Raw genomic sequence first — 27,402 nt, 5'->3', positions numbered from 1 at the left:
TCCACATATTGGTGGAGCCTGTAAAAGTTGTACAAGGTAATTTTCTACACTGATGTATTTGAGTCTAAGCAGTTTCCCGATTTGGGATGGCATCGAAACCTTGAAATGGTGGAAATAAGATGGTCAAAAATTAATGGTAGCGATGTTCATTAAATTCTCACATACATAATGGGACCCTAAAAGTTGAAAACAAAAATTAAATTACCTATCATTTTATACACCTTAATCTGTGCTGTTGGAAATGGTAAAAAAAATCTTCCTCAAACAATAGGAGAAAACCGTAACAGTGTACAACCCTATTTTCTCTGAGATATATCAAATTGTATGAATGTAGCATATGCAACAGCGTATTTTCTCAATAGCGCTTTCCAATCACCTCCACCCCTCATTCCCACTCAACTAGTGGAATGATATAAAAACATTATTAAGACATAAATTCACAATATTAGGGCATTATGTAGGTCTAACCCTGTATACGGTACCTGATTCCATAGTAACCGACACCAACTGCCCCATGCACTGAGCTAGATAGTGTGATAGTGTACAATCTGTAATTTTCAAGACATATCAAACTTTATATAGCAGGGACAAAAGCAAATTATGTCCAAGAGGGCAGCCAAGTCACTTGGATCCACCCCCCCCCACTGACCCTCCATCCCATTCAACAAGGATGAATTCACATAAAATCCTATGCTTTCAAATATTTGATCCTAATGAGAGCTCAAACCTTCTTTCCCAGTTGCAGTAACAGTGTACAACCCTATTTTCTCTGAGATATATCAAATTGTATGAATGTAGCATATGCAACAGCGTATTTTCTCAATAGCGCTTTTCAATCACCTCCACCCCTCATTCCCACTCAACTAGTGGAATGATATGACAACATTATTTAGACATAATATCACAATATTAGGGCATCATGGAGGTCTAACCCTGTATACGATACCTGATTCCATAGTAACCCACACCAATTGCTCCGTGCAATGAGCTAGATAGTGAACAATCTGTAATTTTCAAGACATATCAAACTTTATTTAGCAGGGATAAAAGCAAATAATTTCCTGCCAAGCCCCTTGGACCCACCCCCTCCCCACCCTCCATCCCATTCAACAAGGATGAATACACATAAAATCCTATGCTTTCAAATATTTGATATTAATGAGATCTCAAACCTATGTACCTGCATTCCCAGTTGCCCTCTACAGCAACCCCCGCCCCCCGCACCCCTAACTGCACCACATGATGGATCCACATATGGGTGGAGCCTGTAAAAGTTGTACAAGGTAATTTTCTACACTGATGTATTTGAGTCTAAGCAGTTTACCAATTTGGAATGACATCGAAACTTTGAAACGTTGGAAATAAGATGGTCAAAAATTAATATTAGACTGTTCATTAAATTCTCACACACATTATGGGGACCCTAATAGTTGAAAAAAAAAAAACATTCTACATTACATTTAATATACATCACCTTAATCTATGCTGTTGGAAATGGTAAAAAAAATCTTTCTGGAACAATATGAGAAAACCAAAACAGTGTACAACCCTATTTTCTCTGAGATATATCAAATTGTATGAATGTAGCATATGCAACAGCATATTTTTTTTTAATGGCGCTTTCCAATCATAACCACCCCTCATTCCCACTCAACTAGTGGAATGATATGAAAACATTATTTAGACATAATATCACAATATTAGGGCATTATGGAGGTCTAACCCTGTATATGGTACCTGATTCCATACTAACTGACACCAACTGCCCCATGCAATGAGCTAGATAGTGTACAATCTGTAATTTTCAAGACATATCATACTTTATGTAGCAGGGTTCAAAGCAAATTATGTCCAAGAGGGCAGCCAAGTCACTTGGATCCCCCCCCCCCACCGACCCTCCATCCCATTCAACAAGGACGAATTCACATAAAATCCTATGCTTTCAAATATTTGATCTTAATGAGAGCTCTAACCTGCTTTCCCAGTTGCTAACCCTCCCCTCCCCCTTTCTGCTCCACATGATGGTTCCATATATTGGTGGAGCCTGTAAAAGCTGTACAAGGTAATTTTCTACACTGATGTATTTGAGTCTAAGCAGTTTACCAATTTGGGATGACATGGAAACCTTGAAATGGTGGAAATAAGATGGTCAAAAATTAATGGTAGATGTTCATTAAATTCTCACATACATAATGGGACCCTAAAAGTTGAAAACAAAAATAAAATTACCTATCATTTAATGCACCTTAATCTGTGCTGTTGGAAATGGTAAAAAAATCTTTCTCAAACAATTGGAGAAAACCTTAACAGTGTACAACCCTATTTTCTCTGAGATATATCAAATTGTATGAATGTAGCATATGCAACAGCGTATTTTCTCAATAGCGATTTCCAATCATCTCCACCCCTCATTCCCACTCAACTAGTGGAATGATATGAAAACATTATTAAGACATAAATTCACAATATTAGGGCATTATGTAGGTCTAACCCTGTATACGGTACCTGATTCCATAGTAACCGACACCAACTGCCCCATGCACTGAGCTAGATAGTGTGATAGTGTACAATCTGTAATTTTCAAGACATATCAAACTTTATATAGCAGGGACAAAAGCAAATTATGTCCAAGAGGGCAGCCAAGTCACTTGGATCCACCCCCCCCCCCCACTGACCCTCCATCCCATTCAACAAGGATGAATTCACATTAAGTCCTATATGCTTTCAAATATTTGATCCTAATGAGAGCTCAAATCTGCTTTCCCAGATGCAGTAACAGTGTACAACCCTATTTTCTCTGAGATATATCAAATTGTATGAATGTAGCATATGCAACAGCGTATTTTCTCAATAGCGCTTTCCAATCATCTCCACCCCTCATTCCCACTCAACTAGTGGAATGATATGAAAACATTATTTAGACATAATATCACAATATTAGGGCATCATGGAGGTCTAACCCTGTATACGGTACCTGATTCCATAGTAACCCACACCAATTGCTCCGTGCAATGAGCTAGATAGTGAACAATCTGTAATTTTCAAGACATATCAAACTTTATTTAGCAGGGATAAAAGCAAATAATCTCCTGCCAAGCCCCTTGGACCCACCCCCTCCCCACCCTCCATCTCATTCAACAAGGATGAATACACACAAAATCCTATGCTTTCAAATATTTGATCTTAATGAGAGCTCTAACCTGCTTTCCCAGTTGCTACCCCCCCCCCTCCCCCTTTCTGCTCCACATGATGGTTCCACATATTGGTGGAGCCTGTAAAAGTTGTACAAGGTAATTTTCTACACTGATGTATTTGAGTCTAAGCAGTTTCCCGATTTGGGATGGCATCGAAACCTTGAAATGGTGGAAATAAGATGGTCAAAAATTAATGGTAGCGATGTTCATTAAATTCTCACATACATAATGGGACCCTAAAAGTTGAAAACAAAAATTAAATTACCTATCATTTTATACACCTTAATCTGTGCTGTTGGAAATGGTAAAAAAAATCTTCCTCAAACAATAGGAGAAAACCGTAACAGTGTACAACCCTATTTTCTCTGAGATATATCAAATTGTATGAATGTAGCATATGCAACAGCGTATTTTCTCAATAGCGCTTTCCAATCACCTCCACCCCTCATTCCCACTCAACTAGTGGAATGATATAAAAACATTATTAAGACATAAATTCACAATATTAGGGCATTATGTAGGTCTAACCCTGTATACGGTACCTGATTCCATAGTAACCGACACCAACTGCCCCATGCACTGAGCTAGATAGTGTGATAGTGTACAATCTGTAATTTTCAAGACATATCAAACTTTATATAGCAGGGACAAAAGCAAATTATGTCCAAGAGGGCAGCCAAGTCACTTGGATCCACCCCCCCCCACTGACCCTCCATCCCATTCAACAAGGATGAATTCACATAAAATCCTATGCTTTCAAATATTTGATCCTAATGAGAGCTCAAACCTTCTTTCCCAGTTGCAGTAACAGTGTACAACCCTATTTTCTCTGAGATATATCAAATTGTATGAATGTAGCATATGCAACAGCGTATTTTCTCAATAGCGCTTTTCAATCACCTCCACCCCTCATTCCCACTCAACTAGTGGAATGATATGACAACATTATTTAGACATAATATCACAATATTAGGGCATCATGGAGGTCTAACCCTGTATACGATACCTGATTCCATAGTAACCCACACCAATTGCTCCGTGCAATGAGCTAGATAGTGAACAATCTGTAATTTTCAAGACATATCAAACTTTATTTAGCAGGGATAAAAGCAAATAATTTCCTGCCAAGCCCCTTGGACCCACCCCCTCCCCACCCTCCATCCCATTCAACAAGGATGAATACACATAAAATCCTATGCTTTCAAATATTTGATATTAATGAGATCTCAAACCTATGTACCTGCATTCCCAGTTGCCCTCTACAGCAACCCCCGCCCCCCGCACCCCTAACTGCACCACATGATGGATCCACATATGGGTGGAGCCTGTAAAAGTTGTACAAGGTAATTTTCTACACTGATGTATTTGAGTCTAAGCAGTTTACCAATTTGGAATGACATCGAAACTTTGAAACGGTGGAAATAAGATGGTCAAAAATTAATATTAGACTGTTCATTAAATTCTCACACACATTATGGGGACCCTAATAGTTGAAAAAAAAAAAACATTCTACATTACATTTAATATACATCACCTTAATCTATGCTGTTGGAAATGGTAAAAAAAATCTTTCTGGAACAATATGAGAAAACCAAAACAGTGTACAACCCTATTTTCTCTGAGATATATCAAATTGTATGAATGTAGCATATGCAACAGCATATTTTTTTTTAATGGCGCTTTCCAATTAAACCACCCCTCATTCCCACTCAACTAGTGGAATGATATGAAAACATTATTTAGACATAATATCACAATATTAGGGCATTATGGAGGTCTAACCCTGTATATGGTACCTGATTCCATACTAACTGACACCAACTGCCCCATGCAATGAGCTAGATAGTGTACAATCTGTAATTTTCAAGACATATCATACTTTATGTAGCAGGGTTCAAAGCAAATTATGTCCAAGAGGGCAGCCAAGTCACTTGGATCCCCCCCCCCCCCCACCGACCCTCCATCCCATTCAACAAGGACGAATTCACATAAAATCCTATGCTTTCAAATATTTGATCTTAATGAGAGCTCTAACCTGCTTTCCCAGTTGCTAACCCTCCCCTCCCCCTTTCTGCTCCACATGATGGTTCCATATATTGGTGGAGCCTGTAAAAGCTGTACAAGGTAATTTTCTACACTGATGTATTTGAGTCTAAGCAGTTTACCAATTTGGGATGACATGGAAACCTTGAAATGGTGGAAATAAGATGGTCAAAAATTAATGGTAGATGTTCATTAAATTCTCACATACATAATGGGACCCTAAAAGTTGAAAACAAAAATAAAATTACCTATCATTTTATACACCTTAATCTGTGCTGTTGGAAATGGTAAAAAAAATCTTCCTCAAACAATTGGAGAAAACCTTAACAGTGTACAACCCTATTTTCTCTGAGATATATCAAATTGTATGAATGTAGCATATGCAACAGCGTATTTTCTCAATAGCGCTTTCCAATCACCTCCACCCCTCATTCCCACTCAACTAGTGGAATGATATGAAAACATTATTAAGACATAAATTCACAATATTAGGGCATTATGTAGGTCTAACCCTGTATACGGTACCTGATTCCATAGTAACCGACACCAACTGCCCCATGCACTGAGCTAGATAGTGTGATAGTGTACAATCTGTAATTTTCAAGACATATCAAACTTTATATAGCAGGGACAAAAGCAAATTATGTCCAAGAGGGCAGCCAAGTCACTTGGATCCACCCCCCCCCACTGACCCTCCATCCCATTCAACAAGGATGAATTCACATAAAATCCTATGCTTTCAAATATTTGATCCTAATGAGAGCTCAAACCTGCTTTCCCAGTTGCAGTAACAGTGTACAACCCTATTTTCTCTGAGATATATCAAATTGTATGAATGTAGCATATGCAACAGCGTATTTTCTCAATAGCGTTTCCAATCATCTCCACCCCTCATTCCCACTCAACTAGTGGAATGATATGACAACATTATTTAGACATAATATCACAATATTAGGGCATCATGGAGGTCTAACCCTGTATACGGTACCTGATTCCATAGTAACCCACACCAATTGCTCCGTGCAATGAGCTAGATAGTGAACAATCTGTAATTTCATATCAAACTTTATTTAGTAGGGATGAAAGCAAATAATCTCCTGCCAAGCCCCTTGGACCCACCCCCTCCCCACCCTCCATCCCATTCAACAAGGATGAATACACATAAAATCCTATGCTTTCAAATATTTGATATTAATGAGATCTCAAACCTATGTACCTGCATTCCCAGTTGCCCTCTACAGCAACCCCCGCACTTGCACCCCTAACTGCACCACATGATGGATCCACATATGGGTGGAGCCTGTAAAAGTTGTACAAGGTAATTTTCTACACTGATGTATTTGAGTCTAAGCAGTTTACCAATTTGGAATGACATCGAAACTTTGAAACGGTGGAAATAAGATGGTCAAAAATTAATATTAGACTTCATTAAATTCTCACACACATTATGGGGACCCTAATAGTTGAAAAAAAAACCTTCTAAATTACATTTAATATACATCACCTTAATCTATGCTGTTGGAAATGGTAAAAAAAATCTTTCTGGAACAATATGAGAAACCACAACAGTGTACAACCATATTTTCTCTGAGATATATCAAATAATATGAATGTAGCATATGCAACAGCGTATTTTCTTAATGACGCTTTCCAATCATAACCACCCCTCATTCCCACTCAACTAGTGGAATGATATGAAAACATTATTTAGACATAATATCACAATATTAGGGCATTATGGAGGTCTAACCCTGTATACGGTACCTGATTCCATACTAACTGACACCAACTGCCCCATGCAAAGAGCTAGATAGTGTACAATCTGTAATTTTCAAGACATATCAAACTTTATGTAGCAGGGATAAAAGCAAATTATGTCCAAGAGGGCAGCCAAGTCACTTGTATCCACCCCCCCCCCCACCGACCCTCCATCCCATTCAACAAGGACGAATTCACATAAAATCCTATGCTTTCAAATATTTGATCTTAATGAGAGCTCTAACCTGCTTTCCCAGTTGCTACCCCTCCCCTCCCCCTTTCTGCTCCACATGATGGTTCCATATATTGGTGGAGCCTGTAAAAGTTGTACAAGGTAATTTTCTACACTGATGTATTTGAGTCTAAGCAGTTTACCAATTTGGGATGACATGGAAACCTTGAAATGGTGGAAATAAGATGGTCAAAAATTAATGGTAGATGTTCATTAAATTCTCACATACATAATGGGACCCTAAAAGTTGAAAACAAAAATAAAATTACCTATCATTTAATGCACCTTAATCTGTGCTGTTGGAAATGGTAAAAAAATCTTTCTCAAAGAATAGGAGAAAACCTTAACAGTGTACAACCCTATTTTCTCTGAGATATATCAAATTGTATGAATGTAGCATATGCAACAGCGTATTTTCTCAATAGCGATTTCCAATCATCTCCACCCCTCATTCCCACTCAACTAGTGGAATGATATGAAAACATTATTAAGACATAAATTTACAATATTAGGGCATTATGTAGGTCTAACCCTGTATACGGTACCTGATTCCATAGTAACCGACACCAACTGCCCCATGCACTGAGCTAGATAGTGTGATAGTGTACAATCTGTAATTTTCAAGACATATCAAACTTTATATAGCAGGGACAAAAGCAAATTATGTCCAAGAGGGCAGCCAAGTCACTTGGATCCACCCCCCCCCCCACTGACCCTCCATCCCATTCAACAAGGATGAATTCACATTAAGTCCTATATGCTTTCAAATATTTGATCCTAATGAGAGCTCAAATCTGCTTTCCCAGATGCAGTAACAGTGTACAACCCTATTTTCTCTGAGATATATCAAATTGTATGAATGTAGCATATGCAACAGCGTATTTTCTCAATAGCGCTTTCCAATCATCTCCACCCCTCATTCCCACTCAACTAGTGGAATGATATGAAAACATTATTTAGACATAATATCACAATATTAGGGCATCATGGAGGTCTAACCCTGTATACGGTACCTGATTCCATAGTAACCCACACCAATTGCTCCGTGCAATGAGCTAGATAGTGAACAATCTGTAATTTTCAAGACATATCAAACTTTATTTAGCAGGGATAAAAGCAAATAATCTCCTGCCAAGCCCCTTGGACCCACCCCCTCCCCACCCTCCATCCCATTCAACAAGGATGAATACACATAAAATCCTATGCTTTCAAATATTTGATATTAATGAGATCTCAAACCTATGTACCTGCATTCCCAGTTGCCCTCTACAGCAACCCCCGCACCCCTAACTGCACCACATGATGGATCCACATATGGGTGGAGCCTGTAAAAGTTGTACAAGGTAATTTTCTACACTGATGTATTTGAGTCTAAGCAGTTTACCAATTTGGAATGACATCGAAACTTTGAAACGGTGGAAATAAGATGGTCAAAAATTAATATTAGACTTCATTAAATTCTCACACACATTATGGGGACCCTAATAGTTGAAAAAAAAACATTCTACATTACATTTAATATACATCACCTTAATCTATGCTGTTGGAAATGGTAAAAAAAATCTTTCTGGAACAATATGAGAAAACCAAAACAGTGTACAACCCTATTTTCTCTGAGATATATCAAATTGTATGAATGTAGCATATGCAACAGCATATTTTCTTAATGGAGCTTTCCAATCGTAACCACCCCTCATTCCCACTCAACTAGTGCAATGATATGAAAACATTATTTAGACATAATATCACAATATTAGGGCATTATGGAGGTCTAACCCTGTATATGGTACCTGATTCCATACTAACTGACACCAACTGCCCCATGCAATGAGCTAGATAGTGTACAATCTGTAATTTTCAAGACATATCAAACTTTATGTAGCAGGGATAAAAGCAAATTATGTCCAAGAGGGCAGCCAAGTCACTTGGATCCCCCCCCACCGACCCTCCATCCCATTCAACAAGGACGAATTCACATAAAATCCTATGCTTTCAAATATTTGATCTTAATGAGAGCTCTAACCTGCTTTCCCAGTTGCTACCCCTCCCCTCCCCCTTTCTGCTCCACATGATGGTTCCATATATTGGTGGAGCCTGTAAAAGTTGTACAAGGTAATTTTCTACACTGATGTATTTGAGTCTAAGCAGTTTACCAATTTGGGATGACATGGAAACCTTGAAATGGTGGAAATAAGATGGTCAAAAATTAATGGTAGATGTTCATTAAATTCTCACATACATAATGGGACCCTAACAGTTGAAAACAAAAATAAAATTACCTATCATTTAATGCACCTTAATCTGTGCTGTTGGAAATGGTAAAAAAATCTTTCTCAAAGAATAGGAGAAAACCTTAACAGTGTACAACCCTATTTTCTCTGAGATATATCAAATTGTATGAATGTAGCATATGCAACAGCGTATTTTCTCAATAGCGATTTCCAATCATCTCCACCCCTCATTCCCACTCAACTAGTGGAATGATATGAAAACATTATTAAGACATAAATTCACAATATTAGGGCATTATGTAGGTCTAACCCTGTATACGGTACCTGATTCCATAGTAACCGACACCAACTGCCCCATGCACTGAGCTAGATAGTGTGATAGTGTACAATCTGTAATTTTCAAGACATATCAAACTTTATATAGCAGGGACAAAAGCAAATTATGTCCAAGAGGGCAGCCAAGTCACTTGTATCCACCCCCCCCCCCCCACTGACCCTCCATCCCATTCAACAAGGATGAATTCACATTAAGTCCTATATGCTTTCAAATATTTGATCCTAATGAGAGCTCAAATCTGCTTTCCCAGATGCAGTAACAGTGTACAACCCTATTTTCTCTGAGATATATCAAATTGTATGAATGTAGCATATGCAACAGCGTATTTTCTCAATAGCGCTTTCCAATCATCTCCACCCCTCATTCCCACTCAACTAGTGGAATGATATGAAAACATTATTTAGACATAATATCACAATATTAGGGCATCATGGAGGTCTAACCCTGTATACGGTACCTGATTCCATAGTAACCCACACCAATTGCTCCGTGCAATGAGCTAGATAGTGAACAATCTGTAATTTTCAAGACATATCAAACTTTATTTAGCAGGGATAAAAGCAAATAATCTCCTGCCAAGCCCCTTGGACCCACCCCCTCCCCACCCTCCATCTCATTCAACAAGGATGAATACACACAAAATCCTATGCTTTCAAATATTTGATCTTAATGAGAGCTCTAACCTGCTTTCCCAGTTGCTACCCCCCCCCCTCCCCCTTTCTGCTCCACATGATGGTTCCACATATTGGTGGAGCCTGTAAAAGTTGTACAAGGTAATTTTCTACACTGATGTATTTGAGTCTAAGCAGTTTCCCGATTTGGGATGGCATCGAAACCTTGAAATGGTGGAAATAAGATGGTCAAAAATTAATGGTAGCGATGTTCATTAAATTCTCACATACATAATGGGACCCTAAAAGTTGAAAACAAAAATTAAATTACCTATCATTTTATACACCTTAATCTGTGCTGTTGGAAATGGTAAAAAAAATCTTCCTCAAATAGGAGAAAACCGTAACAGTGTACAACCCTATTTTCTCTGAGATATATCAAATTGTATGAATGTAGCATATGCAACAGCGTATTTTCTCAATAGCGCTTTCCAATCACCTCCACCCCTCATTCCCACTCAACTAGTGGAATGATATAAAAACATTATTAAGACATAAATTCACAATATTAGGGCATTATGTAGGTCTAACCCTGTATACGGTACCTGATTCCATAGTAACCGACACCAACTGCCCCATGCACTGAGCTAGATAGTGTGATAGTGTACAATCTGTAATTTTCAAGACATATCAAACTTTATATAGCAGGGACAAAAGCAAATTATGTCCAAGAGGGCAGCCAAGTCACTTGGATCCACCCCCCCCCCCACTGACCCTCCATCCCATTCAACAAGGATGAATTCACATAAAATCCTATGCTTTCAAATATTTGATCCTAATGAGAGCTCAAACCTTCTTTCCCAGTTGCAGTAACAGTGTACAACCCTATTTTCTCTGAGATATATCAAATTGTATGAATGTAGCATATGCAACAGCGTATTTTCTCAATAGCGCTTTTCAATCACCTCCACCCCTCATTCCCACTCAACTAGTGGAATGATATGACAACATTATTTAGACATAATATCACAATATTAGGGCATCATGGAGGTCTAACCCTGTATACGATACCTGATTCCATAGTAACCCACACCAATTGCTCCGTGCAATGAGCTAGATAGTGAACAATCTGTAATTTTCAAGACATATCAAACTTTATTTAGCAGGGATAAAAGCAAATAATTTCCTGCCAAGCCCCTTGGACCCACCCCCTCCCCACCCTCCATCCCATTCAACAAGGATGAATACACATAAAATCCTATGCTTTCAAATATTTGATATTAATGAGATCTCAAACCTATGTACCTGCATTCCCAGTTGCCCTCTACAGCAACCCCCGCCCCCCGCACCCCTAACTGCACCACATGATGGATCCACATATGGGTGGAGCCTGTAAAAGTTGTACAAGGTAATTTTCTACACTGATGTATTTGAGTCTAAGCAGTTTACCAATTTGGAATGACATCGAAACTTTGAAACGGTGGAAATAAGATGGTCAAAAATTAATATTAGACTGTTCATTAAATTCTCACACACATTATGGGGACCCTAATAGTTGAAAAAAAAAAAAAACATTCTACATTACATTTAATATACATCACCTTAATCTATGCTGTTGGAAATGGTAAAAAAAATCTTTCTGGAACAATATGAGAAAACCAAAACAGTGTACAACCCTATTTTCTCTGAGATATATCAAATTGTATGAATGTAGCATATGCAACAGCATATTTTTTTTTAATGGCGCTTTCCAATCATAACCACCCCTCATTCCCACTCAACTAGTGGAATGATATGAAAACATTATTTAGACATAATATCACAATATTAGGGCATTATGGAGGTCTAACCCTGTATATGGTACCTGATTCCATACTAACTGACACCAACTGCCCCATGCAATGAGCTAGATAGTGTACAATCTGTAATTTTCAAGACATATCATACTTTATGTAGCAGGGTTCAAAGCAAATTATGTCCAAGAGGGCAGCCAAGTCACTTGGATCCCCCCCCCCCCACCGACCCTCCATCCCATTCAACAAGGACGAATTCACATAAAATCCTATGCTTTCAAATATTTGATCTTAATGAGAGCTCTAACCTGCTTTCCCAGTTGCTAACCCTCCCCTCCCCCTTTCTGCTCCACATGATGGTTCCATATATTGGTGGAGCCTGTAAAAGCTGTACAAGGTAATTTTCTACACTGATGTATTTGAGTCTAAGCAGTTTACCAATTTGGGATGACATGGAAACCTTGAAATGGTGGAAATAAGATGGTCAAAAATTAATGGTAGATGTTCATTAAATTCTCACATACATAATGGGACCCTAAAAGTTGAAAACAAAAATAAAATTACCTATCATTTTATACACCTTAATCTGTGCTGTTGGAAATGGTAAAAAAAATCTTCCTCAAACAATTGGAGAAAACCTTAACAGTGTACAACCCTATTTTCTCTGAGATATATCAAATTGTATGAATGTAGCATATGCAACAGCGTATTTTCTCAATAGCGCTTTCCAATCACCTCCACCCCTCATTCCCACTCAACTAGTGGAATGATATGAAAACATTATTAAGACATAAATTCACAATATTAGGGCATTATGTAGGTCTAACCCTGTATACGGTACCTGATTCCATAGTAACCGACACCAACTGCCCCATGCACTGAGCTAGATAGTGTGATAGTGTACAATCTGTAATTTTCAAGACATATCAAACTTTATATAGCAGGGACAAAAGCAAATTATGTCCAAGAGGGCAGCCAAGTCACTTGGATCCACCCCCCCCCCCCACTGACCCTTCATCCCATTCAACAAGGATGAATTCACAAAAAATCCTATGCTTTCAAATATTTGATCCTAATGAGAGCTCAAACCTGCTTTCCCAGTTGCAGTAACAGTGTACAACCCTATTTTCTCTGAGATATATCAAATTGTATGAATGTAGCATATGCAACAGCGTATTTTCTCAATAGCGTTTCCAATCATCTCCACCCCTCATTCCCACTCAACTAGTGGAATGATATGACAACATTATTTAGACATAATATCACAATATTAGGGCATCATGGAGGTCTAACCCTGTATACGGTACCTGATTCCATAGTAACCCACACCAATTGCTCCGTGCAATGAGCTAGATAGTGAACAATCTGTAATTTCATATCAAACTTTATTTAGTAGGGATGAAAGCAAATAATCTCCTGCCAAGCCCCTTGGACCCACCCCCTCCCCACCCTCCATCCCATTCAACAAGGATGAATACACATAAAATCCTATGCTTTCAAATATTTGATATTAATGAGATCTCAAACCTATGTACCTGCATTCCCAGTTGCCCTCTACAGCAACCCCCGCCCTTGCACCCCTAACTGCACCACATGATGGATCCACATATGGGTGGAGCCTGTAAAAGTTGTACAAGGTAATTTTCTACACTGATGTATTTGAGTCTAAGCAGTTTACCAATTTGGAATGACATCGAAACTTTGAAACGGTGGAAATAAGATGGTCAAAAATTAATATTAGACTTCATTAAATTCTCACACACATTATGGGGACCCTAATAGTTGAAAAAAAAACCTTCTAAATTACATTTAATATACATCACCTTAATCTATGCTGTTGGAAATGGTAAAAAAAATCTTTCTGGAACAATATGAGAAACCACAACAGTGTACAACCATATTTTCTCTGAGATATATCAAATAATATGAATGTAGCATATGCAACAGCGTATTTTCTTAATGACGCTTTCCAATCATAACCACCCCTCATTCCCACTCAACTAGTGGAATGATATGAAAACATTATTTAGACATAATATCACAATATTAGGGCATTATGGAGGTCTAACCCTGTATACGGTACCTGATTCCATACTAACTGACACCAACTGCCCCATGCAATGAGCTAGATAGTGTACAATCTGTAATTTTCAAGACATATCAAACTTTATGTAGCAGGGATAAAAGCAAATTATGTCCAAGAGGGCAGCCAAGTCACTTGTATCCACCCCCCCCCCCCCACCGACCCTCCATCCCATTCAACAAGGACGAATTCACATAAAATCCTATGCTTTCAAATATTTGATCTTAATGAGAGCTCTAACCTGCTTTCCCAGTTGCTACCCCTCCCCCTCCCCCTTTCTGCTCCACATGATGGTTCCATATATTGGTGGAGCCTGTAAAAGTTGTACAAGGTAATTTTCTACACTGATGTATTTGAGTCTAAGCAGTTTACCAATTTGGGATGACATGGAAACCTTGAAATGGTGGAAATAAGATGGTCAAAAATTAATGGTAGATGTTCATTAAATTCTCACATACATAATGGGACCCTAAAAGTTGAAAACAAAAATAAAATTACCTATCATTTAATGCACCTTAATCTGTGCTGTTGGAAATAGTAAAAAAATCTTTCTCAAATAATAGGAGAAAACCTTAACAGTGTACAACCCTATTTTCTCTGAGATATATCAAATTGTATGAATGTAGCATATGCAACAGCGTATTTTCTCAATAGCGCTTTCCAATCATCTCCACCCCTCATTCCCACTCAACTAGTGGAATGATATGAAAACATTATTTAGACATAATATCACAATATTAGGGCATTATGGAGGTCTAACCCTGTATACGGTACCTGATTCCATAGTAACCGACACCAACTGCCCCATGCAATGAGCTAGATAGTGTACAATCTGTAATTTTCAAGACATATCAAACTTTATGTAGCAGGGACAAAAGCAAATTATGTCCAAGAGGGCAGCCAAGTCACTTGGATCCACCCCCCCCCCACTGACCCTTCATCCCATTCAACAAGGATGAATTCACAAAAAATCCTATGCTTTCAAATATTTGATCCTAATGAGAGCTCAAACCTGCTTTCCCAGTTGCAGTAACAGTGTACAACCCTATTTTCTCTGAGATATATCAAATTGTTTGAATGTAGCATATGCAACAGTGTATATTCTTAACATTTCTTAATATTAGACTGTTCCTTAAATTCTCACACACATTATGGGGACCCTAAAAGTTAGAAAAAAACATTTCTACCTAGCATTTAATATACATCACCTGATCACCTCAATCTATGCTGTTGGAAATGGTAAAAAAAAACAGCAACCCCCCCCAACCCCTAACTGCACCACATGATGGATCCACATATGGGTGGAGCCTGTAAAAGTTGTACAAGGTAATTTTCTACACTGATGTATTTGAGTCTAAGCAGTTTACCAATTTGGAATGACATTGGAACTCTGAATCGGTGGAAATAAGATGTTCAAAAGTTAATATTAGACTGTTCCTTAAATTCTCACACACATTATGGGGACCCTAAAAGTTGAAAAAAAACCTTTTACCTAGCATTTAATATACATCAGCTCAATCTATGCTGTTGGAAATGGTAAAAAAAACCAGCAACCCCCCCCCCCCCAACCCCTAACTGCACCACATGATGGATCCACATATAGGTGGAGCCTGTAAAAGTTGTACAAGGTAATTTTCTACACTGATGTATTTGAGTCTAAGCAGTTTACCAATTTGGAATGACATCGAAACTTTGAAACGGTGGAAATAAGATGGTCAAAAATTAATATTAGACTGTTCATTAAATTCTCACACACATTATGGGGACCCTAATAGTTGAAAAAAAAAAAAAACATTCTACATTACATTTAATATACATCACCTTAATCTATGCTGTTGGAAATGGTAAAAAAATCTTTCTGGAACAATATGAGAAAACCACAACAGTGTACAACCATATTTTCTCTGAGATATATCAAATTGTATGAATGTAGCATATGCAACAGCGTATTTTCTTAATGGCGCTTTCCAATCATAACCACCCCTCATTCCCACTCAACTAGTGGAATGATATGAAAACATTATTTAGACATAATATCACAATATTAGGGCATTATGGAGGTCTAACCCTGTATACGGTACCTGATTCCATAGTAACCGACACCAACTGCCCCATGCACTGAGCTAGATAGTGTGATAGTGTACAATCTGTAATTTTCAAGACATATCAAACTTTATGTAGCAGGGATAAAAGCAAATTATGTCCAAGAGGGCAGCCAAGTCACTTGGATCCACCCCTTCCCCCCCCCCCCCACCGACCCTCCATCCCATTCAACAAGGATGAATTCACATAAAATCCTATGCTTTCAAATATGCTATGCGAATGACAGCGCTAACATACAAACCTGCTTTCCCAGTTGCCCCCTCACCATCCCCCCCCTCCCCCCTTGCCCAACATAATGGTTTCACATATGGGAGGTAGCCGGTAAAAGTTAGACAAGGTAATTTTCTACACTGACCTTATTCAAGATTAAACAGTTTACCAATTTAGAGTAACATCAAAGCTTTGAATTGTTTGATATTATTAAAGATGTTATACTCTCTGGGATATAAATGCATTACTTTGATGCATATTTACAGAGTAGTATGCATGCCCTGAACTTACCTGCTTCTTGCCTTAGCTATCTATAGTGAACAAAAAATTCCTTTTCCCTTGATGATGTGGAAGTTGTTTGATCTAAATATGAAGAAATAAAGAAAATGTCCATGTCAAGATATTACAAACTTTCTGTTGTACATTCCTTGTATCTCCATGAGGGCAATTATGATTAAGATAAATAATACCACATTAATTAAACAATAGGAGTTGCAACTGCTGGAATGAATTCCAGGGTGAAGAGCAATCATCATAGCATATAACACTACTTGTCATTAAAGTGTCACAGAAAACCGTATATATGGCACAATTTGAAGTGAAATAAAAACAAATTATCTCGGTTGGAAAGAATGCAATTTCTTGCCTAGTAGAGTGTCACAGAACCACCGAACCTCTGTTCTATTTTGTTGTATCTTATATTCCCATTGAGCCTATATGAATACAAAGCTTTTATGCCAATCATGTAAAGTATATATCTGCCACCAATTGTAACTGCAGGTTTTACCAATTAGCATGAAGCCTGCATAAATAGCATAAACATGTTATTAGAAATAGTACTCATCATTGTGCAACTTCTAAAGTGTAATTTTAAATTGCTAAAAAGTATAAAAGTGATTACAACAGCAACATTACTTGTACAGATATAGTTCTGAAGCAATAAAATTTATACTTACCAGTTTAGCATTGTGACAAGTTGACAGATCTTGATAAGAATCGCTAGATGGCTCAGGTGCCAAATTCCGTCCATACTCAAAATATGCTTTATCTGAATTCGTCATACATGAATACCTGGAACTTGTTTTCAATAAATTCTGTACTTGCATGTACAGAACTCTTAAAAAGTATGTCAAATTTAGGTGAAAGAGAGTATTTAAACTATGAAAATCTCTTATATTATTACATAGGCTATTCTGTAACCTTGAAGAAAAAAGAGTTCTAACAATTAATTTACGACAAAATCCCCGTATGGAATACCTTCAGCATATACAGGCTACGGCTACTATTTAAGCAGGCTGTATCATGCTTTTGTATATTGATATTGACAAATGGTCAATTCACAATTATTACCTACTAGTAGGCCTAAGTGAAATCTTTCCAACTATTTATATCTGTTTATGGAGGTGTAAACTTCTAAAACATGAACTCCCAGACAAAAGAATGCATAGATGCAAACAATGTTGGGAAGTACATACCATTTTCATGCAATCTGGGATCATATTTTAGCAACAGCCTTCTCCATACACTGCTTGCCAACCAAAAGTGGTGCTGGCATTATTGCCACCATGCCCCCTCCCCTCCCCTCCCCACCCCACCCTGCACTGAAAATTTCTTGTAAACCCCTAAAAAACTCCTTTTCATACTAAAAGCTCTATCCAACACTAAGCAGGTTATACAATTGATGGATCTAATGATGTGAGTAAATACATGTACTTGCTCTTTGAAACCGAGTTCCACTTTCCTGAAAAAAGGCATCCCCCCTCTTTGCCAGGCTAACACCAGCCTGCGCCCTTGAAATGTGGCTTTGGTAACCAGAGCCTGGCTTTTGAATTTTCTGTATACTATTTGTACATAGAGTTACACATTTTGGGGGGCGCTCTTCAAAAATACCTTAGGTCCCCACAATGTGTGTTGAAAAATTTTCAAGAAAGAAGGAAAAATTAAAAAAAATTAAAAAGCCTTATTTTCATCTAAAACATGCAAAATAAGTTTTTTATTAGCAAAACATTATGGGGACCTGATACAGGTCCCCACAATGTTCACAGTCCCCATAGCGAAGGTGTGTTGTCACATGCGGGTCCCCGTAAACCACCTTACGCAAACACAGTCCCTCCTGTACCTCACTAATCACTCGCCCTGCACATCTTATACATTTATAAATACACTTATTTCCATTAATTGTAGCATTGTCTCCCAAGCACATTGGGTAGTAATAACCCCACAAAAAAAGGAATAACAAATAAATTACAGTGATTTTTTTCTATAACTCAATAAATTGCTGTATCAGTCACTTAAACTTATCTCGAGGTCTTTACAATACTTAACAAATTCTTCTCAGACATTCTCAATGAACACTCATGGTGACTAAATGCCTCAGTGAGGTAAATTGGCCAAAGTTGACCATATTTGAATATGTGGCATGTTTGGGGCCAATACAGTTTTGATGCATGCACATGGCCCAGGTGACCACAATAGGAAAATCATTTACCCCCCCCCCCCACCTCTACCAACCAAAATGAATTAGCTCATATAATAACAGACAACTTTGAATGCAAATGTTAAGTCACAAACTATTATCTAAGCCCTCTGTTCATTTATTGCTTGTTTTTCTTGTAGAACTGCAATGGCCCGAAAAAGAGGGAAGGAGAAAGTGAAAAGAAGGAGCAAAACAAGGCGATTGAAGAAAATTAAAAGTAGACCCTTTGCTTCTGAAGAAGTGGGCTGCGACAGAAAGGTTCTGTCATGGATGGCAAAGACCAACTTGGATGATCAATGTCCTTCTTCTCCATTTCCTTCATTTCCCAGTAGTAGCCAGTGCTCGGAAAGCCAACAAAGTGATGGGCAGGATACAACTGCCAGCACAGAAACAGTGCCTAGTGAAAGTACAGGTGATGACACATCTTCCAACACAAAGTGTATTTGTAATATTAAAAAACAAAATATTAAGGAGGATAAACTTATGGATGGGTTTATGAAGTGGAGGAAAGCTCACCAATTGGTGGCATTTTATGAAAACCACTAATTTTAAATTCTTGATTCCTTATGATTATGTTCATTTGCATATGACCCATTTTATTAAGACAGCACATACCATCTTGTGTGGTGTCAGGATAATTGGCTTTCATTTCATTTGGTCACATATATGTCAGCAGTCCACCACCAAAATCCCCCTTCCCTCTTAAGTTATAACCCTAAGAATAGGTTAATGTAGGGTCATTGGATAATGCAAGTGTCAGCAGGCCTATCCCAAAAAAGTATCTTTTAAAAACCTAACATGGTTTGCCTAAGGTGACTGGAATAAGTGAAGGTTTGAAGACAGCACACACCATATTGTGTGGTGTGAAGCTTTGCCACATTCTGTTTAATATTGCTGTTAGTGGCTGAATCTTATTTTATAATACTTACTTAAGACTTCACTAGTGGCCTATAGCCAATTGATCAGTAGACTATATGAGGAACACATTCATTACTCAATATTGATATATAAATGTACTTTATAGGTTTCACTTAGTAGTAAGAGTGTTACATTATTTCCAGAAATAACTAATATGTACAGTTAAGTAATCAACCACCCATCACAACCTCCCACCCCCCCCCCCCCGCCCTTAACCCAGTTCAGTTATAGGACATTGTTCAGTATGTTCATTGAATGGTACAAATATCAGTAGGTTTATCCAAAGAAAGGCCTATGTACAGTAGTTCATATAGTGTAGTTGGCCTAAGGAAATGTCATTTAACTGGTAATAGTGAGGGTGTGAAGGCAGCACACACCATATTGTGTGGTGTGAAGCTTTGCCACATACTCTTTACTAATGCTGTTAGTGGCTGAATCTTATTTTATAATACTTACTTAAGACTTCACTAGTGGCCTATAGCCAATTGATCAGTAGACTATATGAGGAACACATTCATTACTCAATATTGATATATAAATGTACTTTATAGGTTTCACTTAGTAGTAAGAGTGTTACATTATTTCCAGAAATAACTAATATGTACAGTTAAGTAATCAACCACCCATCACAACCTCCCCCCCCCCCCCCGCCCTTCACCCAGTTCAGTTATAGGATATTGTTCAGTATGTTCATTGAATGGTACAAATATCAGTAGGTTTATCCAAAGAAAGGCCTATGTACAGTAGTTCATATAATGTAGTTGGCCTAAGGAAATGTCATTTAACTGGTAATAGTGAGGGTGTGAAGGCAGCACACACCATATTGTGTGGTGTGAAGCTTTGCCACATACTCTTTACTAATGCTGTTAGTGGCTGAATCTTATTTTATAATACTTACTTAAGACTTCACTAGTGGCCTATAGCCAATTGATCAGTAGACTATATGAGGAACACATTCATTACTCAATATTGATATATAAATGTACTTTATAGGTTTCACTTAGTAGTAAGAGTGTTACATTATTTCCAGAAATAACTAATATGTACAGTTAAGTAATCAACCACCCATCACAACCTCCCCCCCCCCCCCCCGCCCTTCACCCAGTTCAGTTATAGGATATTGTTCAGTATGTTCATTGAATGGTACAAATATCAGTAGGTTTATCCAAAGAAAGGCCTATGTACAGTAGTTCATATAATGTAGTTGGCCTAAGGAAATGTCATTTAACTGGTAATAGTGAGGGTGTGAAGGCAGCACACACCATATTGTGTGGTGTGAAGCTTTGCCACATACTCTTTACTAATGCTGTTAGTGGCTGAATCTTATTTTATAATACTTACTTAAGACTTCACTAGTGGCCTATAGCCAATTGATCAGTAGACTTAGAGAAACACATTCATTACTCAATATTGATATATAAATGTACTTTATAGGTTTCACTTAGTAGTGAGAATGTTACTACAGGTATATTTGACAAAATCACTATTATGTACAGTGAAGTAATTACCCCTCAACCCATTACAGTTGTATGCTGTAATACAGTAGGTTCATTGAAATGTACAATATCAACAGGCCTAATTAAAGTGTAGTCTAGGACATTTAAATGTAATTTGCAATATTAAGTGACTGTTATTTGTGAGAGTGTCATATAATTTGGTGTGAAGCTTTGCCACATGCTTTCTTGCAGTCAATAGCTGAAAATTATAATTGTGGTTAGTGTAAAGTAAGCCTTTTTCACATTGAAGGTATGTCATTATGCCAATTCCCATTTCCAGCAACAATATTGTACAGGTAGCCATGTACTGTTGATTTCAGAGTTCAAGGTTTTCATGTAAGAAATTGAAGTCTTTCATTGAATTATGAGGTAATATTTTGTGAAAGCACCATGTTCCTAGTATAGACACTTCCCCCACCCCCTCCCTCTACGTTTTACTCCTTTCCCTCATGTTTCAGTTACATATGAATATACAAGTACATCATCTAGACTAAGATTACCGTTAATTATGTATTTCAGCAGGCCTAACCCAGGGAGCATTATCCATTTAATGTTTAGGCTTATTAGGAGATTACGGTACAGTACGTCGTTGTGTAAGTGAGAGTGCTAAGACAGCATGTACCACCTTATGTAGTGTAAAGAAAGTTTTACCACACACTTTTTACTATCATATTCAGTGGCTAATTATAGTCTTATTGTGCTTTGCACATTGAAGAAATTATGATATTGTTGCCAGACCTCTATGATTTGCTAAATGAAAGCAATCAGTATTCACTTGCACTCAGCATGACTGGCCTTTCACACCCCTTCTACTGACACACATTCCCACCCTGTCCACACCATTGTGTAATGTGGTTTACTGCACTAAGTAAGCAACCACAAAGTTTGTGCTTGACAGCACATTGGTGATTTGTCAAAATAACAGACCTTTTCCAAAGCTCCTCAAATGCTAGTATCCCAGTGGTCATGTTTCAAGTTCACACCATATTGACTTTTACTTTTCACATGGCACAGTTGAGAACTACACAGTTGGCACAGTTGAGTACCACAAAAATCTTCAGGCAAATCATTACAACCCCACCCCTACCAACCTAATTAAATTGGGCCCATACAAAAGAAAACTTTGAAACTAAAAGCCAAGTCACACATTATGATCTTTACACACTGTTCATTTATTGCTTGTTTTTCTTGTAGAACTAACTGTTGGCCTTGAGAAGAATAGAGAAGGAGAAAGTAAAAAAGGAGCAAAGCTAAGCAAATCAAGAAACAAAGTAGACGCTCCGCTTCTGAAGAAGTGAGTTGTGACAGAAAAGTTCTGTCATGGATGGCAGAAAACTATGTGGAAGAATGTCCTGTCGTTCTCCATTTCCCGGTAGTAGCCAGAGCTTGAAAGGCTAACAAAGTGGTTGGAAGGCTTCAACTACCAGCGCATAAACTGCCTGACAAAAGTACAGGTGATGGCACTCCTTCAAATACAAGGTGCAGATGTAATATAAAAACAAAACAACATTGAGGATAAACTTTTGGATGGGTTTATGGAGTCGAGGAAACTAATATTTTCATTTTTATGTGACCCATTTTATTGAGACAATGAAGATAGTACCTACCATCTCGTGCAGTGTGAGGATCATGGCTTTCATTTTATTTGCCAGCAGTCAACCACCAACACCTTCCTTTCCTCTTAAGTTTAAATACCCTAAGAATAGGCTGCTTTAGTGTTATTGGATTATACAACTATTGGCAGGACTATCCAACAAATAGTCTAATATAAAATTCAAATGTCGTTTGCATAAGGAGACTGTTATGTGTGAGAGCTTTGAGGCAGCACAAACCACATGGTCACATGCTTTTCGTTTTTGCAGTCAATCGCTGAATACTGTATCATTGTGAAGTAGGTGTGGTTGCCCTTTTTCACACTGAAGGTATGGCAATTCTCCAAGTCAAGTCAATTTGCCCCAACCCTCCCCAAACCCACAAACCCATAGCTACAGTACAAGTATGTTATCAATACTAGTCTACAGTGAATCTCATTGAATGATACTAATGTCTGTAGGTTTATCCCAAGATAGGTCTATGTATGTATAGTAGTTAAGTTAATATGGTTTGCCTAAGGTATTGTCAGGCAACTGGAATAAGTGAGAGTGTGAAGGTACATGTAGCACACACCATATTGCTTGGTGTGAAGCTTTGCCACATAGTCTTTACTGTTTCTGTTAGTGGCTTAATACAACTTTGTAATACTTAAGGTTTACACTGGGGGAATATATCTAATAGATCATTAGACTATACTGTATATGATAGGCAATTGGCCTAAGGTATTGTCATGCAACTGGAATAAGTGAGAGTGTGAAGGCAGCACACACCATATTGCTTGGTGTGAAGCTTTGCCACATACTCTTTACTGTTTCTGTTAGTGGCTTAATAATACTTCATAATACCTAAGGTCTACACTGGGGGCATATATATAATAGATCAGTAGACTATACTGTATATGATAGGCAATTGGCTTAAGGTATTGTCATACAACTAGAATAAGTGAGAGTGTGAAGGCAGCACACACCATACTGCGTGGTGTGAAGCTTTGCCACATACTGTTTCTGTTAGTGGCTTAATAATACTTCATAATACCTAAGGTCTACACTGGGGGCATATATATAATAGATCAGTAGACTATACTGTATATGATAGGCAATTGGCTTAAGGTATTGTCATGCAACTGGAATAAGTGAGAGTGTGAAGGCAGCACACACCATATTGCTTGGTGTGAAGCTTTGCCACATACTCTTTACTGTTTCTGTTAGTGGCTTAATAATACTTTGTAATACCTAAGGTCTACACTGGGGGCATATATCTAATAGATCAGTAGACTATACTGTATATGATAGGCAATTGGCCTAAGGTATTGTCATGCAACTGGAATAAGTGAGAGTGTGAAGGCAGCACACACCATATTGCTTGGTGTGAAGCTTTGCCACATACTCTTTACTGTTTCTGTTAGTGGCTTAATAATACTTCATAATACCTAAGGTCTACACTGGGGGCATATATATAATAGATCAGTAGACTATACTGTATATGATAGGCAATTGGCTTAAGGTATTGTCATACAACTAGAATAAGTGAGAGTGTGAAGGCAGCACACACCATACTGCGTGGTGTGAAGCTTTGCCACATACTGTTTCTGTTAGTGGCTTAATAATACTTCATAATACCTAAGGTCTACACTGGGGGCATATATATAATAGATCAGTAGACTATACTGTATATGATAGGCAATTGGCTTAAGGTATTGTCATGCAACTGGAATAAGTGAGAGTGTGAAGGCAGCACACACCATATTGCGTGGTGTGAAGCTTTGCCACATACTCTTTACTGTTTCTGTTAGTGGCTTAATAATACTTTGTAATACCTAAGGTCTACACTGGGGGCATATATCTAATAGATCATTAGACTATACTGTATATGATAGGCAATTGGCCTAAGGTATTGTCATGCAACTGGAATAAGTGAGAGTGTGAAGGCAGCACACACCATATTGCTTGGTGTGAAGCTTTGCCACATACTCTTTACTGTTTCTGTTAGTGGCTTAATAATACTTCATAATACCTAAGGTCTACACTGGGGGCATATATATAATAGATCAGTAGACTATACTGTATATGATAGGCAATTGGCCTAAGGTATTGTCATGCAACTGGAATAAGTGAGAGTGTGAAGGCAGCACACACCATATTGCTTGGTGTGAAGCTTTGCCACATACTCTTTACTGTTTCTGTTAGTGGCTTAATAATACTTCATAATACCTAAGGTCTACACTGGGGGCATATATATAATAGATCAGTAGACTATACTGTATATGATAGGCAATTGGCTTAAGGTATTGTCATACAACTAGAATAAGTGAGAGTGTGAAGGCAGCACACACCATACTGCGTGGTGTGAAGCTTTGCCACATACTGTTTCTGTTAGTGGCTTAATAATACTTCATAATACCTAAGGTCTACACTGGGGGCATATATATAATAGATCAGTAGACTATACTGTATATGATAGGCAATTGGCTTAAGGTATTGTCATGCAACTGGAATAAGTGAGAGTGTGAAGGCAGCACACACCATATTGCTTGGTGTGAAGCTTTGCCACATACTCTTTACTGTTTCTGTTAGTGGCTTAATAATACTTCATAATACCTAAGGTCTACACTGGGGGCATATATCTAATAGATCATTAGACTATACTGTATATGATAGGCAATTGGCCTAAGGTATTGTCATGCAACTGGAATAAGTGAGAGTGTGAAGGCAGCACACACCATATTGCTTGGTGTGAAGCTTTGCCACATACTCTTTACTGTTTCTGTTAGTGGCTTAATAATACTTCATAATACCTAAGGTCTACACTGGGGGCATATATATAATAGATCAGTAGACTATACTGTATATGATAGGCAATTGGCTTAAGGTATTGTCATACAACTAGAATAAGTGAGAGTGTGAAGGCAGCACACACCATACTGCGTGGTGTGAAGCTTTGCCACATACTGTTTCTGTTAGTGGCTTAATAATACTTCATAATACCTAAGGTCTACACTGGGGGCATATATATAATAGATCAGTAGACTATACTGTATATGATAGGCAATTGGCTTAAGGTATTGTCATGCAACTGGAATAAGTGAGAGTGTGAAGGCAGCACACACCATATTGCTTGGTGTGAAGCTTTGCCACATACTCTTTACTGTTTCTGTTAGTGGCTTAATAATACTTCATAATACCTAAGGTCTACACTGGGGGCATATATATAATAGATCAGTAGACTATACTGTATATGATAGGCAATTGGCCTAAGGTATTGTCATGCAACTGGAATAAGTGAGAGTGTGAAGGCAGCACACACCATATTGCTTGGTGTGAAGCTTTGCCACATACTCTTTACTGTTTCTGTTAGTGGCTTAATAATACTTCATAATACCTAAGGTCTACACTGGGGGCATATATATAATAGATCAGTAGACTATACTGTATATGATAGGCAATTGGCTTAAGGTATTGTCATACAACTAGAATAAGTGAGAGTGTGAAGGCAGCACACACCATACTGCGTGGTGTGAAGCTTTGCCACATACTGTTTCTGTTAGTGGCTTAATAATACTTCATAATACCTAAGGTCTACACTGGGGGCATATATATAATAGATCAGTAGACTATACTGTATATGATAGGCAATTGGCTTAAGGTATTGTCATGCAACTGGAATAAGTGAGAGTGTGAAGGCAGCACACACCATATTGCTTGGTGTGAAGCTTTGCCACATACTCTTTACTGTTTCTGTTAGTGGCTTAATAATACTTTGTAATACCTAAGGTCTACACTGGGGGCATATATCTAATAGATCAGTAGACTATACTGTATATGATAGGCAATTGGCCTAAGGCATTGTCATGCAACTGGAATAAGTGAGAGTGTGAAGGCAGCACACACCATATTGCTTGGTGTGAAGCTTTGCCACATACTCTTTACTGTTTCTGTTAGTGGCTTAATAATACTTCATAATACCTAAGGTCTACACTGGGGGCATATATATAATAGATCAGTAGACTATACTGTATATGATAGGCAATTGGCCTAAGGTATTGTCATGCAACTGGAATAAGTGAGAGTGTGAAGGCAGCACACACCATATTGCTTGGTGTGAAGCTTTGCCACATACTCTTTACTGTTTCTGTTAGTGGCTTAATAATACTTCATAATACCTAAGGTCTACACTGGGGGCATATATATAATAGATCAGTAGACTATACTGTATATGATAGGCAATTGGCCTAAGGTATTGTCATGCAACTGGAATAAGTGAGAGTGTGAAGGCAGCACACACCATATTGCTTGGTGTGAAGCTTTGCCACATACTCTTTACTGTT

At 38.0% G+C, this 27,402-nt stretch overlaps 2 long non-coding RNA genes across 2 annotated transcripts in view; one reads left to right on the top strand and one right to left on the bottom strand.

The window, feature by feature from the left end:
• The window catches only part of LOC139982810 (uncharacterized), a 91,132-nt gene extending 72,423 nt beyond the window's left edge, over window positions 1-18,709 (bottom strand). The window contains exon 1 of the long non-coding RNA XR_011798362.1: window positions 16,887-18,709. This is a non-coding gene — a long non-coding RNA (uncharacterized lncRNA). The remainder of the gene's footprint in view (window positions 1-16,886) is intronic.
• A 395-nt stretch (window positions 18,710-19,104) lies between these two features.
• On the top strand, window positions 19,105-26,686 carry LOC139982809 (uncharacterized). The gene is made up of 2 exons (XR_011798361.1): window positions 19,105-19,483; window positions 22,680-26,686. It is a non-coding gene; the product is annotated as an uncharacterized lncRNA (long non-coding RNA).
• The last annotated feature ends 716 nt before the right edge of the window (window positions 26,687-27,402 follow it).

The sequence above is a fragment of the Apostichopus japonicus genome, chromosome 16 (genome assembly GCF_037975245.1).
Source record: "Apostichopus japonicus isolate 1M-3 chromosome 16, ASM3797524v1, whole genome shotgun sequence".
In the NCBI taxonomy this organism is placed as follows: domain Eukaryota; kingdom Metazoa; phylum Echinodermata; class Holothuroidea; order Aspidochirotida; family Stichopodidae; genus Apostichopus; species Apostichopus japonicus.
This window is presented reverse-complemented; position numbering and strand designations above follow the sequence as displayed.